General features: G+C 37.2%; 1 long non-coding RNA gene across 5 annotated transcripts; it reads left to right on the top strand.

The window, feature by feature from the left end:
- Positions 1–288: 288 nt before the first annotated feature.
- Positions 289–3,971, top strand: LOC141626283 (uncharacterized). Of its 5 annotated transcripts, none has more exons than XR_012535887.1 (6): positions 289–692; positions 1,356–1,449; positions 1,541–1,735; positions 2,278–2,404; positions 3,245–3,328; positions 3,483–3,971. It is a non-coding gene; the product is annotated as an uncharacterized LOC141626283 (long non-coding RNA). The 5 variants fall into 5 exon arrangements; XR_012535885.1 differs by having other exon boundaries at positions 1,385–1,449; positions 3,483–3,969; XR_012535886.1 differs by having other exon boundaries at positions 1,396–1,449; positions 1,541–1,559; positions 3,483–3,964.
- The last annotated feature ends 10,488 nt before the right edge of the window (positions 3,972–14,459 follow it).

Below are 14,459 nucleotides of genomic sequence, written 5' to 3'. Positions count from 1 at the left end.
TAAAAACTTTTCTAAACCATTCACAAACATTTCCAAATGAAGAGTGCCAAAACCTGCAAATACTAACAAACTAATTTACATAACCACTACTACAATTTAAGGCTTCGAGAACGCTCCTTCAAGAACGGTTGATAGCGGAACCGATCTCTTTTTAATTTTTAGTATGGGCGCGCATATAGGATTCCAATAGAGAACGGTTAGGTTTGACCAACCGTCGTGATAGATAAAAGAGACCGCTTAATATCTGAACCGTTCTCCTTGTAATAAAAATAAATAATAATACCGTGTTCCCATTCCAGTCGCTAATTTTCCCCAATTCCGTCTATCCATTTCCCTAATTCATAGTTCACATCCCCCTATACCTCCTCATTTTCAATGAATAATACGAATTCTGGGTTCTTCTCCACAAATATCCTTTATCAATTGTTAACCACAAGTATATTGTAATCTCAAGAGATTTAACTGCTGGTTCTAATTTTGAGGGGTTTTATTCTTACTTCACAGATCCATTAATCAATCTCTCACAATTAAACATACTTCCTTTCTCTGATTTCCCCCAATTCCTCTTAATTTTCTAGGGTTTTAAACTATTTCCACCATAATACGATTTTATTGGCAAATCGAGCAGCGAATGAAATTGGAATGGAGATTTCTGAGCTGATTGTTACGATATCTTATGATTTCTGAGCAGGGTAATCTCTTTCTTCATTTTCTAATCAATTTATGTTAGTTTTGTTTGATTTTAGGGTTTATGTTGAATGTATTGTTATTTAGAGGCAAATCTTTTCTGTTAGATTGTTCTTGGATTAGGAGTACATTTGTGAGTTTTACTCCAATAGATTGCTTGAACGCACAAATTGTATGTAAACACTGTAAACATTCAGGGTTGATCAATTTTGTTCGAATAAGGAGTTTTTCAATGTTAAATTGCTTAGAATTTGGTGTAGTACATCACTCTTTAGTGAATATTATCATTGAATCTTGTATGTTAGCTTATACTGCTTATCCTGCCACCCTAATCAGAATCCATCGTTAATATAGGTCTTTTCATTTCTAATCAAAATTGATTTGGGACTTTAGATTAAACTATGTAGTTATTCGAGTTTCATTTTTGTATATATATTTGAGGTGAAATTGAATTAGAAGTTCATTTGTTATGACTTTCATCGTATTTCTGTGTTAGACTATTTGAAAATGATTGTAAAATTGAAGTTTAAAATTACAAGAACTGTAATTGTTTATTTGAATTTAATGTTATGGACTTATGGATAATGGTTCCAACATCGGTGGTTTGAATTTGATTGATAGTGTACTTTTATTGAAGAGAGCAACTGAAGTTTTAATTTTGATTTTAGTTTAATTGATTGATGTGGTGAATTGCAAGGGCTTACACAGCTGCGTGGATTAAGATGAGAGGAAATGGTGGATGGTGAGGATTATTGTATTCAGGTGCGAAATTTTTATTCATGTGTGAAATTATTGCTTGGCCAACTCTTCAAACTGAGAGTCATACTAATTTTCTCTTCATTTCTTATTACAGCTGAGCCAGATTGTCAAAGGTATATAATTTTAATTTATTGTTCAAATATTATTTTCACATCCTCATCTTCTGGCCATGTTTGATACGGCATGGAGCTTGGTTGCATAGTAAAAGGGAGTTGTAGGGTTCATGTTCAAGCCATAGGCCACACAAGCTTCTGAGAATCGTGCATCTTTAAGTGTTGCATAGTAAAAGGTAGTTTGAGTGTTGCAACAACTATCAACAATTGTTTTTCTTTACTAAGTTTAGTTTAGATCAGTATTTTAAAATACTATCATTGATGGTCAGCTATCAGTTTAGATCAGTTTTTCAATTGATTTTTAGTTCAAACCTTAGTAAATTCATGTTTCAATGGATTACTGTGGGCAAATGTGATGTTAACATGCTCTTTTGGTCTGAATGGACAGATCTTGATTTTACTTGTTATTCTTACCTTGGTTTGTTCTGAACCACAAAGTTGCTATCTTGTGGATATTTGGATGTAAAAACTTAGTTTTCTTGTTATAAAATGTACCCGATTTAGCTGCTCTTTTTTTTCTTCAATCAAGTCGTATCTTTCTATTGGTAGAACAACAAAACGACTATAAAATTGACTAACTAGGCAGTGAATGGCTGGATAAGAATGGGATTTTAGCACCAAATGGACTAAGTAAAATCTTGTTTCGCTTATGAAATAGAATATTATTGGATTTCAATGCTGACACCCAAGTTTCTTACTTACTCTTTGTTTATAACAGATCATGGGATACTACGTCAGTGTCCTACTGTCCTCGTGAGCCTGTTGAGAGTATATTGTGCGGATGTTATGTTTGCCGATATATGTTGGAGATTATCAAAGGAAGATATATTAATATTCCCCCGAATGTAAGTTTTTTCTTTATTTCTATGTTTTTCTCATTTCCGTTTTAGGTAATTTTTTTACTTTACTCGTCATATTATTTTAACTACATTTTTATGCTTAACACTTCAAAGACATACCGTTGAGCAAATTGATGAGGTGCGGACTATTTGGGCTTAATTTACACTCCAATTCCTACAACTTATGGTGAATAAAGATGGTGGTTACGGTTTTTTGAAGTTCAATTGATTTGCAGTTGGATTAATTATTGCAAATAGCAACTATAATAAATATAGCGACTTGATAACTATTAAATGTACTTGTGTTTATGAATGCTGAATACAAGCAGCCTGTCTCCTGTTTATATTTTTTGTCATGCCATTCCTGAATACTGATTAGAAGAAGCTGTGTTCTGTAAATATTATATTTAATGCCTGCAAATTGCATATCTCTTTAATATTATTATTCGAGTGTGGGGGATAGCTGCCTTAGAAGAATACCGATTAATTGAAGATTTGAATCCCCTCCGAATATGACATGTTCAGTTTAATATTGTGTTTGTCATCAGCAATCTTATGCATTTCTTGGAACCACCACGAGCAGTATCACGATTTCAGATTGGTGCACTACTGTACTGTGATAATATGTCGAAGCACCTGTTTGAGCCTGACAATATATTTTTGGAAATATTTTGCTATTGAAAATATTTTATCACTCATGATAATGTTTGTTAGATCTAGTAGAGGGTGATTGTTATCTAAAATTGTAGCTATTATAAACTGACATTTGGTTCTTTACATTAATAATATGTTGTGTTCCATTTGAGACATCAAGCTTGACGCGTTTTGCTACTTCGTGGTGATTAGGGAGCCTATATTTTGAATGCACATGATCATGATGGAGATATGAAAGAGGCATTTCAGAAATATAGCCCTTTATTTGAAGCAAAGGTAATCTTTCCTCCGCTGTTTTCACTTCTTGAAAGCACAATTATTCGGCTGTTTAATGACTATCTTCTTGAGTCTATTCTTAACTATAAGCTTGTCTGGTTTAATTTTTAGAAGTTTGTTAGCTCTTTTTTTTTTCTTATGCTTTATCAAACAGGGGACATGCAAAAGCGGTGTAGTGATTGGCTGGACATACGAATCGATTGCTTAGCACGGAGGATTTCTGCTGTCGGGAACTCGGGACTGCCAGTCGTCTTTTGTTACATGGTGAAGGAAGGGATACTTACAAGTTACACCAACGTTTGATGGATGGCTTTCATATTTGATGTCTACTACTACCTCTCACCCCCTTATATTTTTCCATTTGGCGTCGGTGGTGGTTAACTGACAATGGCCATCAATTTATAGATAAGTTTAATTTCAATATTGACATTGGTTGGTGCAGATTAGTCATGGAAATGTGGAAGGATCTTTGGAGCCTTTTGATGTGTCTATAGGAGATAATGTTGGTAACACTGATATTTGTTATGGACATGATACGATTTTGTATTTTGTTTCAATAGAATTTGTCCTAATGGTTCAAATTAAATCGAAAGGTTTTTTTTGTGTATGAATTGCTGGAGTTTCTGAATTGTAACAGGTCTAATTCTTATGAGATATACGATTCAATCGTGTAGGGTTACGATAAAAATAGAAATATTTTTTAAAAAAATATGAGGATCAAAGAGAACGGTTAGTACCATCACAACTGTTCTCTTTGAAAAGGTAGAACTAAGGTGCCAAAAAATCTAAAACTCTAACAAAGAGAACCGCCTTATCAAAGAGACCGGTTCTTATATGCAACCGTTTTCTTTGATATATCAAAGACAACGGTTGTAAAAGGCAACCGTTCTTATTGTTGTTACAAAGAGACCGGGTTGACTTGATTTCAACCGTTCTCTTAGATCAAAGAGAACGCTTGGCCACAGGACGGTCCAAACTACGTAAGAGAACGGTTACCAACCGTTCTCTTTGATCATTTTTGTAGTAGTGAACATTGCTAAAGTCGCGAGAATAAGGTGATACAAACCAAGGTAAAAGAGGGAGACATATGTCCCTCCAAAATATAACACAACCATATGTTTAAAGGTTTACTACAAAATATAACCAAACTAAGTCCAAGGTTCTTTTGCTCACTAGCTCGTCCGTGTACCCCATCTAATCATCATCAACCTGTCAATCGCATTTTATACAAACACGAAAGCCACAATTCAGTGGGGAGTAACTTCGAGTCCTCCCAGCCACGAAATGTCATATTTAATGTAACATGTAATGTAACATGTAAACAACATCATAAATAAACTAATTATCGAATATTCTAACATATGAACACTAAACTGACCAAATTAAACTATCATGTGAAACATATAACAAGCGATAATCAAACTTTATCAATTGTAACCGGCTTGCATCTCACCTATTACAATTCATAAAATCACCATACAAGAAAGGGCAATATATCAAAGACAGGCATAAGTTCTTAGCACCGTCAATAGTCACTCTGTAACTCGAGTCTATACCACGAGGTAGGGAAGGTAATCGAACCGGTATCTTGGCTCGAGGTTCTATCAAAACATGGCCAAGATACAACACAACCCTAGTCCTAAATCTGCTTGAGACCTAGACATGCGGATACACACCACCGCACCCAAGACCCACAATTTTTTTAAAACAAAGTGAGTACCCTAAGGAGTCCACCAAAGGGTTGGCTAGTACTTAAGCTGACCACTTACCCTCAAAATAAGTAACGAGGTCATGCCCCAACTTGGATATAAACCCACCAAGTCAGGAACACAAAGGCTATTAAGCAGTGAATATATACTCGTCAAAGACTATAAAGGCCTATCAATGACAAACACAACAACCTGCAAGAAGTATTCAATACCAATTCCATTTCAAGCAATATTAACAATATTAAAGGTTTCAGGGAATCTAAGGCCGTTTCTACAATATAAGAAACCATTCAATTCAACCAACAACGCATGTGAACTAAAAACATAATAAATGGCCTAAAACAAGAATAAGGCCAATTATCCATTTTTCACAATAATTTTCATCCAACCGAATTTTTACCCGCAACCCCCCGATCTGCGCAGTGCACGGGTTCAATCGCGTCGACCAATCACACAATTGATGACATCGATTCGATCAAAGGGACTAAGGCTCAGTTTTCGCCATAATCATCCAAACATTACAATTATCGCTATAAAATTCATTTTAAGCCTATTCATTACAATTTCATATTATAACCTATCCTAACATGTGCCAACTACCAATATAAACATAACTTTACCATCAACATTATATTTACTACTAACATTATTCATTTCATAAGACTACCCATATGTTACTTATACTAAATATAACATTAATACGCCCGAAACGACGAACAACGCATGAAAAACCGTCAAACAAGCAACGGGCCGACCCGGGCCAACCCGGGGCTGCGAAGTGGGCTTTCTTTGAGCGGGCCGCCACCCCCTTTCCCCCGTTTCTCCGTTTTTGTTCATTTTAACATCGTTTTAAGCATCAATTAATCATTCCCATTTCATTTCCATACTAATATGTGAACTTAACATACAAAAGACATGAATTTAACACATATTTTCATGTGAAATAAACTACTCAAATAACATACACAAAATCATACAAAAAGCAAAGAATGTGACATTAATTCGTCGAGTAACTCGAAATATGTTACCTTTAGCAACAAAATGAGCAACTAGCACCTTGAACACCAAACCCTAATGTGCAATCTAGCCACTATCTTCAACTATATACGAGTCTCCAAACTCGTCTTCTTAATCTTCACCTAAATAAACAATAAAAACACAATTATAAGCACTAATAATCAAAACCCTAAAAATGGTGGACAAAATAAATTTAGGGCAAGTGAATTTAATACATACTAGGATGTTGGAAATGAAGAGAGGATTCCAAATATGTAATCCTTATGAAATTTGGAGTAGAAACGAGTAAATTATGATGAAAATTAGCGGAGAAAGCTTAGGTTTTAAGATGAAAATGGTGTTTTTAGGTTTGGAATAGTTTAGAATGTCTAAGAAGAATGAAGTGGCAAAAGAAAAATCCAAAGGGAAGGAGGAAGGGGAGGTGAGCCGTGGGAAGGGGGAGAGGAGACGGGTTTTCGGCGAAATTTTATTAGTCGATTTTGGCTCGTTTCGATGATAATTAGAACCGTTCGTCAAATGCAAATTCCGACATTGCCAAAATTCTTAAACATGAGTTTACAAGAAGATTGAGTACTCATATGACCCATTTCCAAAATCGTTTGCCAAATTTTCAAAAGAATTGCCATTTTTCCCGATATGCCCTTATCTCGATATAAAAGGTTTTTACATGGTTTAAACTATTTTTAAACATTTCGAAACTATCAAAATAAATACTTTACTTCAAAATATAATAGAATTATACTTCATTGAATTATTATTATTTCAAATACATTAATATTAAATTCAACTTGATTAATAAATTACTTTCGCAAAATAATAACGGTCCGAAATTACGGGGTGTTACCATCACCCCTCCTTTTAAAAAGTTTCGTCCTCGAAACTTAGAAGAAGAAATTTTAATAAACAACATCTTAATAATTTAATCATAGGTAAAATATAGGTATCTTTTCAATGAAACGGTGATACTCTTGTTGATCAGACAAGAACATCCACATTTCATATCAAGATATATAAATATTTCTACACCAACAAATGAGAAAACCCATTATTGGGACGTCTCCAATAACGATATTTACCACTCATTAATGTTAAAATCATTAAAAATCATAAAAACGTTTTCAAAATTTTAGTTTAAAGTTCTATAATAAGAATAATATCTTTACTAACTATGATTAAATACGGCTTAGTAACACGGAAAAAAAAAAAGAGTAAGAAAAAGGAATACCTTACGAGAATAATTCAGGATATTTAGCTAACATAGAAGCTTCAGTCTCCCAAGTCTCCTCTTCGACATTTCCACAACGCCAAAGAACACGGACTAAAGGTACAACTTTGCTCCTAAGTTGCTTGTTGGCTTTTTCAAGAATCCGAATTGGCCTTTCTTCAACCGCCAAGTTAGGCTCCAATTCAAGAATCTCTTCTTGGATGATATGGCTAGGGTCAGTAATGTACTTCCTCAACTGACAAACATGGAAGACATTGTGAACCTTGCTCAGATTTGGGGGCAATTCTAAACGGTAAGCAGCAGGACCAATCTTTTCAATCACCCGGAAAGGTCCAATATATTTAGGGCTCAGCTTCCCTTTTACGCCAAACCGTTTCACCCCTTTCATAGGTGACACTTTAAGGAATACTTTATCATCAACCTCAAAAGAAAGTGGTCGACGACGGACATCAGCATATGATTTTTGACGGTCCTGAGCGGCTTTCATCCGCTCCCGAATGATTTTAACTTGTTCAATGGACTCGGTCACCAAATCAGGTCCTAACATTGGAACATTTTGGGTTTGATCCCAACAGACTGGAGTACGGCATTTTCTACCGTACAGAGCTTCATATGGTGCCATTTTAATGGAGGCTTGATAGCTGTTGTTGTAAGGGAACTCAACCAGAGGTAAACATTTCTCTCAGGAAGTTTGGAAATCTAAGGCACAGGCACGAAGAAGATCCTCTAAAGTTTGAATTGTTCTCTCGATTTGACCATCAGTGGCGGCGTGAAAAGCAGTGCTCATTAATAGTTTACTACCCAAGGCCTCCGTAATGCGGTCAAACGAGAACAAAATCGAGGATCCCGATCTCGAAACTATATCTTTAGGAACCCCATGATAGCGCACTACCTCATCCACATAGACACGAGCTAGAACTTCTAAACTCCAGGTCTCTTTGATGGGAATAAACCGAGCACACTTAGTCAATCGGTCCACAACCACCCAAACAGCATTCTTCCCAGTGGAAGTCCTGGGTAAAGCCATCACAAAATCCATGGAAATAGACTCCCATTTCCAAAGAGGAACATCCAAGGGTTGAAGCAAACCCCGGGCTTTTGATGCTCTATCTTTACTTTCGGCGAGGTGAGGCATTTCTTGACATACTCCATAACTTCAATCTTCATCCTAGGCCACCAGAATTGTAATCTCAAATCTTTGTACATTTTGGTACCTCCCGGATGAACGGAGTAAGGAGAGAGATGTGCTTCATCAAGAATTCTTTTTCTCAAATTAGCTGCATCCGGAACATAGATTCTACCTTGATAACGAAGGTACCCATCATCATCAATCTTACAATCCTTAGCTTACCCAAGTTGAATTTTAGCTCGAATGGATTTGAAAGTAGGATCATCGGGAAGGCAAGCACGGATCTCACGGTAGAAGTCAGGTTCGGCTGACATGGCATTAAGATGATTAGAGCCCCTTTTTACAAGACTTATTCCCAATTTTTGAAGTTCTAAAGCAAGTTCGGAGGTAATTCTGAAAAGAATTCAAAGAATGACAGATTTTTTCGCTAAGAGCATCAGCCACCACATTAGCTTTTCCTTCGTGATAAATTAGGTCGGCATCATAGTCATTCACCAACTCCAACCATCTTCTTTGCCTCATGTTCAGATCTTTCTGGGTAAAAAGGTATTTCAGGCTTTTGTGGTCGGTGTAGATGTTGCAATGGACTCCAATGAGGTAGTGTCTCCAAATCTTCAAAGCATGCACCACCGCAGCTAATTCAAGATCATGAGTCGGGTAGTTAACTTCATGAACCCTAAGCTGTCGAGAGGCATACGCAATGACTTTCCCTTTTTGCATCAAGACACAACCTATACCATGCTTAGAAGCATCACATTAAACATCAAAGTCCACTCCTTCTTCAGGTAAGGTCAACACCGGAGCGGTAGTCAACCTCTTTTTCAATTCCTGGAAGGCATTTTCACACTCCTTAGACCACACAAATTTAGACTCTTTCTTCAGCAACTGAGTCATCGGTCTAGCAATCTTTGAAAAATCCTTCACAAACCGCCGATAGTAACCCGCCAAGCCAAGGAAACTACGGATTTCAGAAACATTGGTCGGACTTTTCCAATTAACCACAGCTTCAATTTTGGCGGGATCTACCATAACGCCCTCTTTCGAAATAACATGCCCAAGGAAGGTCACTTTAGATAACCAGAATTCACATTTAGAGAATTTAGCATACCATTTTTCATGGCGCAAAATCTCCAAAATAGCACGAAGGTGTTTGGTATGTTCTTCTTCAGATTTAGAATAGATCAGAATGTCATCAATGAACACCACAACGCATTTGTCAAGGTGTTCTCTGAAAGTACGGTTCATCTGATCCATGAATACTGCTGGAGCATTGGTCAATCCGAATGGCATCACTGTAAACTCGAAATGACCATATCTCGTACTGAAGGCGGTTTTAGAAATGTCAGCTTCTCGGACTGGAATTTGATGATAGCCCGAACGAAGATCAATTTTAGAAAAAGTGGAAGCACCTCGGAGTTGGTCGAAAAGATCATCAATTCTAGGAAGAGGATATTTATTCTTGATAGTAACCCGGTTAAGTTCACGATAATCTATGCATAACCGCATAGATCCATCCTTGTTCCTTACAAAGAGAATAGGAGCACCCCAAGGTGAAGAGCTAGGTCGGATAAAACCTTTGGCAATCAAATCATCCGGTGAGTCTTGACTCTTTCATTTCAGACGGTGCCACCTATAAGGAGCTTTAGCAATAGGGCCGGTACCGGGAATAAGATCAATAGTAAATTCAACTTCCCTTTCGGGAGGAATTCCGGTAGCTCATCGGGAAAAACATCAAGAAATTCACATACCACCGGAACGTTCTCTTTAGAAGGCAAAGAGGAAGAATCTGAAGGAGTCACCATACACAAGAAGGCTTGATGACCCTTTTTCATCGCACTGACAAACTTCATAGCAGAAATTAATTTAGCACCGGTTTGTCTTTTAACCACTTGATAAGACACACGGTGACCTGAAGGGTTTGTAAGAATTATTTTCTGGTCCCGACATTCAAATCGAGCATGATAAGTATGTAACCAATCCATGCCCAAAATGACATCAAATTCTTCAAGCGGAAATCGGAAAAGATTTGCTGGAAATATAGATCCCGCAATAGAAATAGGAACTCTCGGATAGATTTTAGAGCAGGAGAAGACATCGCCAGAGGGTAAGGATATAGATGTGCTTTCTTCATGTGATGATTCAAGTGATAACTTATCGGAGAGTTTCATTGAAATAAAAGATAAAGAGGCACCCGTATCAAATAGTACCAAACAAGGAACATCAAAAATAGAAAATGTACCAGTAATGATATCAGGGTGTGCCTCAGCTTCTGCTCGGCTCATGACAAAAATCCGGCCTTTCGCCTCTCTGGGGCAGCAGGAGTAGTAGGAGCCGTCACCTTCTTCTCCGGGCAAACATTAGCCTTGTGGCCCGGTTTGTTGCAAGAAAAGCATATGATAGGATCAACGAAGCATTTACCAGGATGTGCTGGTTTCTTGCAGTTATAGCACACTCGGTCTTTAGCACCTTTATTGTTGTTAAGAGCTGAAGATTGACCACCCCGGTTAACTTGCACAGTAAGATCAAATCTCCTCTTGTTTGGGTAAGAGGGAGAAGAGGTGAACCTGGGTGAAGGAGTATAGGGCCTAGAAGATGGATATAAAGGCCTCTTGCCAAGACTGGAACTGGTTGCACGAGCTTCATTTTCAATGTCTTTCAGTGAATTCTCAGCCCATAAAGCATCATTGTAAATTGAAACAAAGCTGGTGGAGTCCCGACGGACCATGCTTTTGATTTTAAGAGAGAGCTTTTCAAGATAAAAGAAAGCTTTTTCATTGTCATCCTTCACCAATCTAGTAGCATAATGAGCCAACTCGTTGTATTTATCAGTTAAGGCCTGAACAGGAAGGCTTCCTTGCTTTAATTCCATGAATTCTTTCAACTTCTGCTGTTTAAGTTCTTGCGGATAGAATCGGGCCTCCACTAATTCCTTGAATCGTTCCCAGTCAAAACCCGGTTCAGATGAAACAGTAGGCCCAGTCATAGTCCACCATCGATCTGCTTCTCGTACTAGGAAGTGAGATGCCAGCTTCACTTTATGTTCCTTCTGAACATCATACAACGAAAAGCTTTTCTCTAACTCTCGAAACCACCCCGCAAGAGCAACTGGATCAACTTCTCCACCATAAGTGGGAGTGTTGTTTCGGGTTAATTGGTTAGCCACCCAAGTATAGGTGCCTGGAGTACCCTCAAGAGGCGGAGGAGGAGGAGGAGCTTGTTGATTCTGCTGGTTTTGTTGGTTTTGGAGGATTAGAGTAAGAGCTTGTAAAATAGCATCATCCACTCTTCTTGGTGGAGCCATCTTGCAAAAGAGAAAATTTAATTAGTACCTAACAATTAGCAATCACAAACAGGCTACCACATAAAATCCTAAATCTACCCATCCTACCCATCTCTCAAGTTTATTAGTTAAAGGTCAAGTGATTTTAAGTGGGGTGCACAAACGTGCGTCGGGAGCAACAAGCTCTGATACCAACTGTGACACCCTCATTTTTAGCGTTAAATAAACACGTAAATTCTACAGAAAAACTGACAGGATATGTTTGTAATTGGTTCAACTAGATAAAACCTGTAATTTTAAAAACTTTTCTAAACCATTCACAAAAATTTCCAAATGAAGAGTGCCAAAACCTGCAAATACTAACAAACTAATTTACATAACATTGCTAAAGTCGCGAGAATAAGGTGATACAAACCAAGGTAAAAGAGGGAGACATATGTCCCTCCAAAATATAACACAACCATATGTTTAAAGGTTTACTACAAAATATAACCAAACTAAGTCCAAGGTTCTTTTGCTCACTAGCTCGTCCGTGTACCCCATCTAATCATCATCAACCTGTCAATCGCATTTTATACAAACACGAAAGCCACAATTCAATGGGGAGTAACCCGAGTCCTCCCGGCCACGAAATGTCATATTTAATGTAACATGTAATGTAACATGTAAACAACATCATAAATAAACTAATTATCGAATATTCTAACATATGAACACTAAACTGACCAAATTAAACTATCATGTGAAACATATAACAAGCAGTAATCCAAACTTTATCAATTGTAACCGGCTTGCATCTCACCTATTACAATTCATAAAATCACCATACAAGAAAGGGCAATATATCAAAGACGGGCATAAGTTCTTAGCACCGTCAATAGTCACTCAGAACTCGAGTCTATACCACGAGGTAGGGAAGGTAATCGAACCGGTATCTTGGCTCAGAGGTTCTATCAAAACATGGCCAAGACACAACACAACCCTAGTCCTAAATCTGCGCAGACCTAGACATGCGGATACACACCACCGCACCCAAGACCCACAATTTTTTTAAAACAAAGTGAGTACCCTAAGGAGTCCACCAAAGGGTTGGCTAGTACTTAAGCTGACCACTTACCCTCAAAATAAGTAACGAGGTCATGCCCCAACTTGGATATAAACCCACCAAGTCAGGAACACAAAGGCTATTAAGCAGTGAACATATACTCGTCAAAGACTATAAAGGCCTATCTATGACAAACACAACAACCTGCAAGAAGTATTCAATACCAATTCCATTTCAAGCAATATTAACAATATTAAAGGTTTCTGGGAATCTAAGGCCGTTTTTACAATATAAGAAACCATTCAATTCAACCAACAACACATGTGAACTAAAAACATAATAAATGGCCTAAAACAAGAATAAGGCCAATTATCCATTTTTCACAATAATTTTCATCCAACCGAATTTTTACCCGCAACCCCAGTCCTGCGACATGTACGGGTTCAATCGCGTCTGACCAATCACACAATTGACTGACATCGATTCAGTCAAAGGGACTAAGGCTCAGTTTTCGCCATAATCATCCAAACATTACAATTATCGCTATAAAATTCATTTTAAGCCTATTCATTACAATTTCATATTATAACCTATCCTAACATGTGCCAACTACCAATATAAACATAACTTTACCATCAACATTATATTTACTACTAACATTATTCATTTCATAAGACTACCCATATGTTACTCATACTAAATATAACATTAATACGCCCGAAACGACGAACAACGCATGAAAAACCGTGAAACAAGCAACGGGCCGACCCGGGCCAACCCAGGGCCTGCCGTGGGCCTGCCGGGCCTGCTGGGCCGCCACCCCCTTTCCCCGGTTTCTCCGTTTTTGTTCATTTTAACATCGTTTTAAGCATCAATTAATCATTCCCATTTCATTTCCATACTAATATGTGAACTTAACATACAAAAGACATGAATTTAACACATATTTTCATGTGAAATAAACTACTCAAATAACATACACAAAATCATACAAAAAGCAAAGAATGTGACATTAATTCGTCGAGTAACTCGAAATATGTTACCTTTAGCAACAAAATGAGCAACTAGCACCTTGAACACCAAACCCTAATGTGCAATCTAGCCACTATCTTCAACTATATACGAGTCTCCAAACTCGTCTTCTAAATCTTCACCTAAATAAACAATAAAAACACAATTATAAGCACTAATAATCAAAACCCTAAAAATGGTGGACAAAATAAATTTAGGGCAAATGAATTTAATACATACTAGGATGTTGGAAATGAAGAGAGGATTCCAAATATGTAATCCTTATGAAATTTGGAGTAGAAACGAGTAAATTATGATGAAAATTAGTGGAGAAAGCTTAGGTTTTAAGATGAAAATGGTGTTTTTAGGTTTGGAATAGTTTAGAATGTCTAAGAAGAATGAAGTGGCAAAAGAAAAATCCAAAGGGAAGGAGGAAGGGGAGGTGAGCCATGGGAAGGGGGAGAGGAGACGGGTTTTCGGCGAAATTTTATTAGTCGGTTTTGGCTCGTTTCGATGATAATTAGAACCGTTCGTCAAATGCAAATTCCGACATTGCCAAAATTTTTAAACACGAGTTTACAAGAAGATTGAGTACTCATATGACCCATTTCCAAAATCGTTTGCCAAATTTTCAAAAGAATTGCCATTTTTCCCGATATGCCCTTATCTCGATATAAAAGGTTTTTACATGGTTTAAACTATTTTTAAACATTTC

Source organism: Silene latifolia, chromosome Y (assembly GCF_048544455.1).
Source record: "Silene latifolia isolate original U9 population chromosome Y, ASM4854445v1, whole genome shotgun sequence".
Classification (NCBI taxonomy): Eukaryota; Viridiplantae; Streptophyta; class Magnoliopsida; order Caryophyllales; family Caryophyllaceae; genus Silene; species Silene latifolia.
Note: the sequence above shows the minus strand (reverse complement) of the source record. Positions and strands in the feature narration are given on the sequence as shown.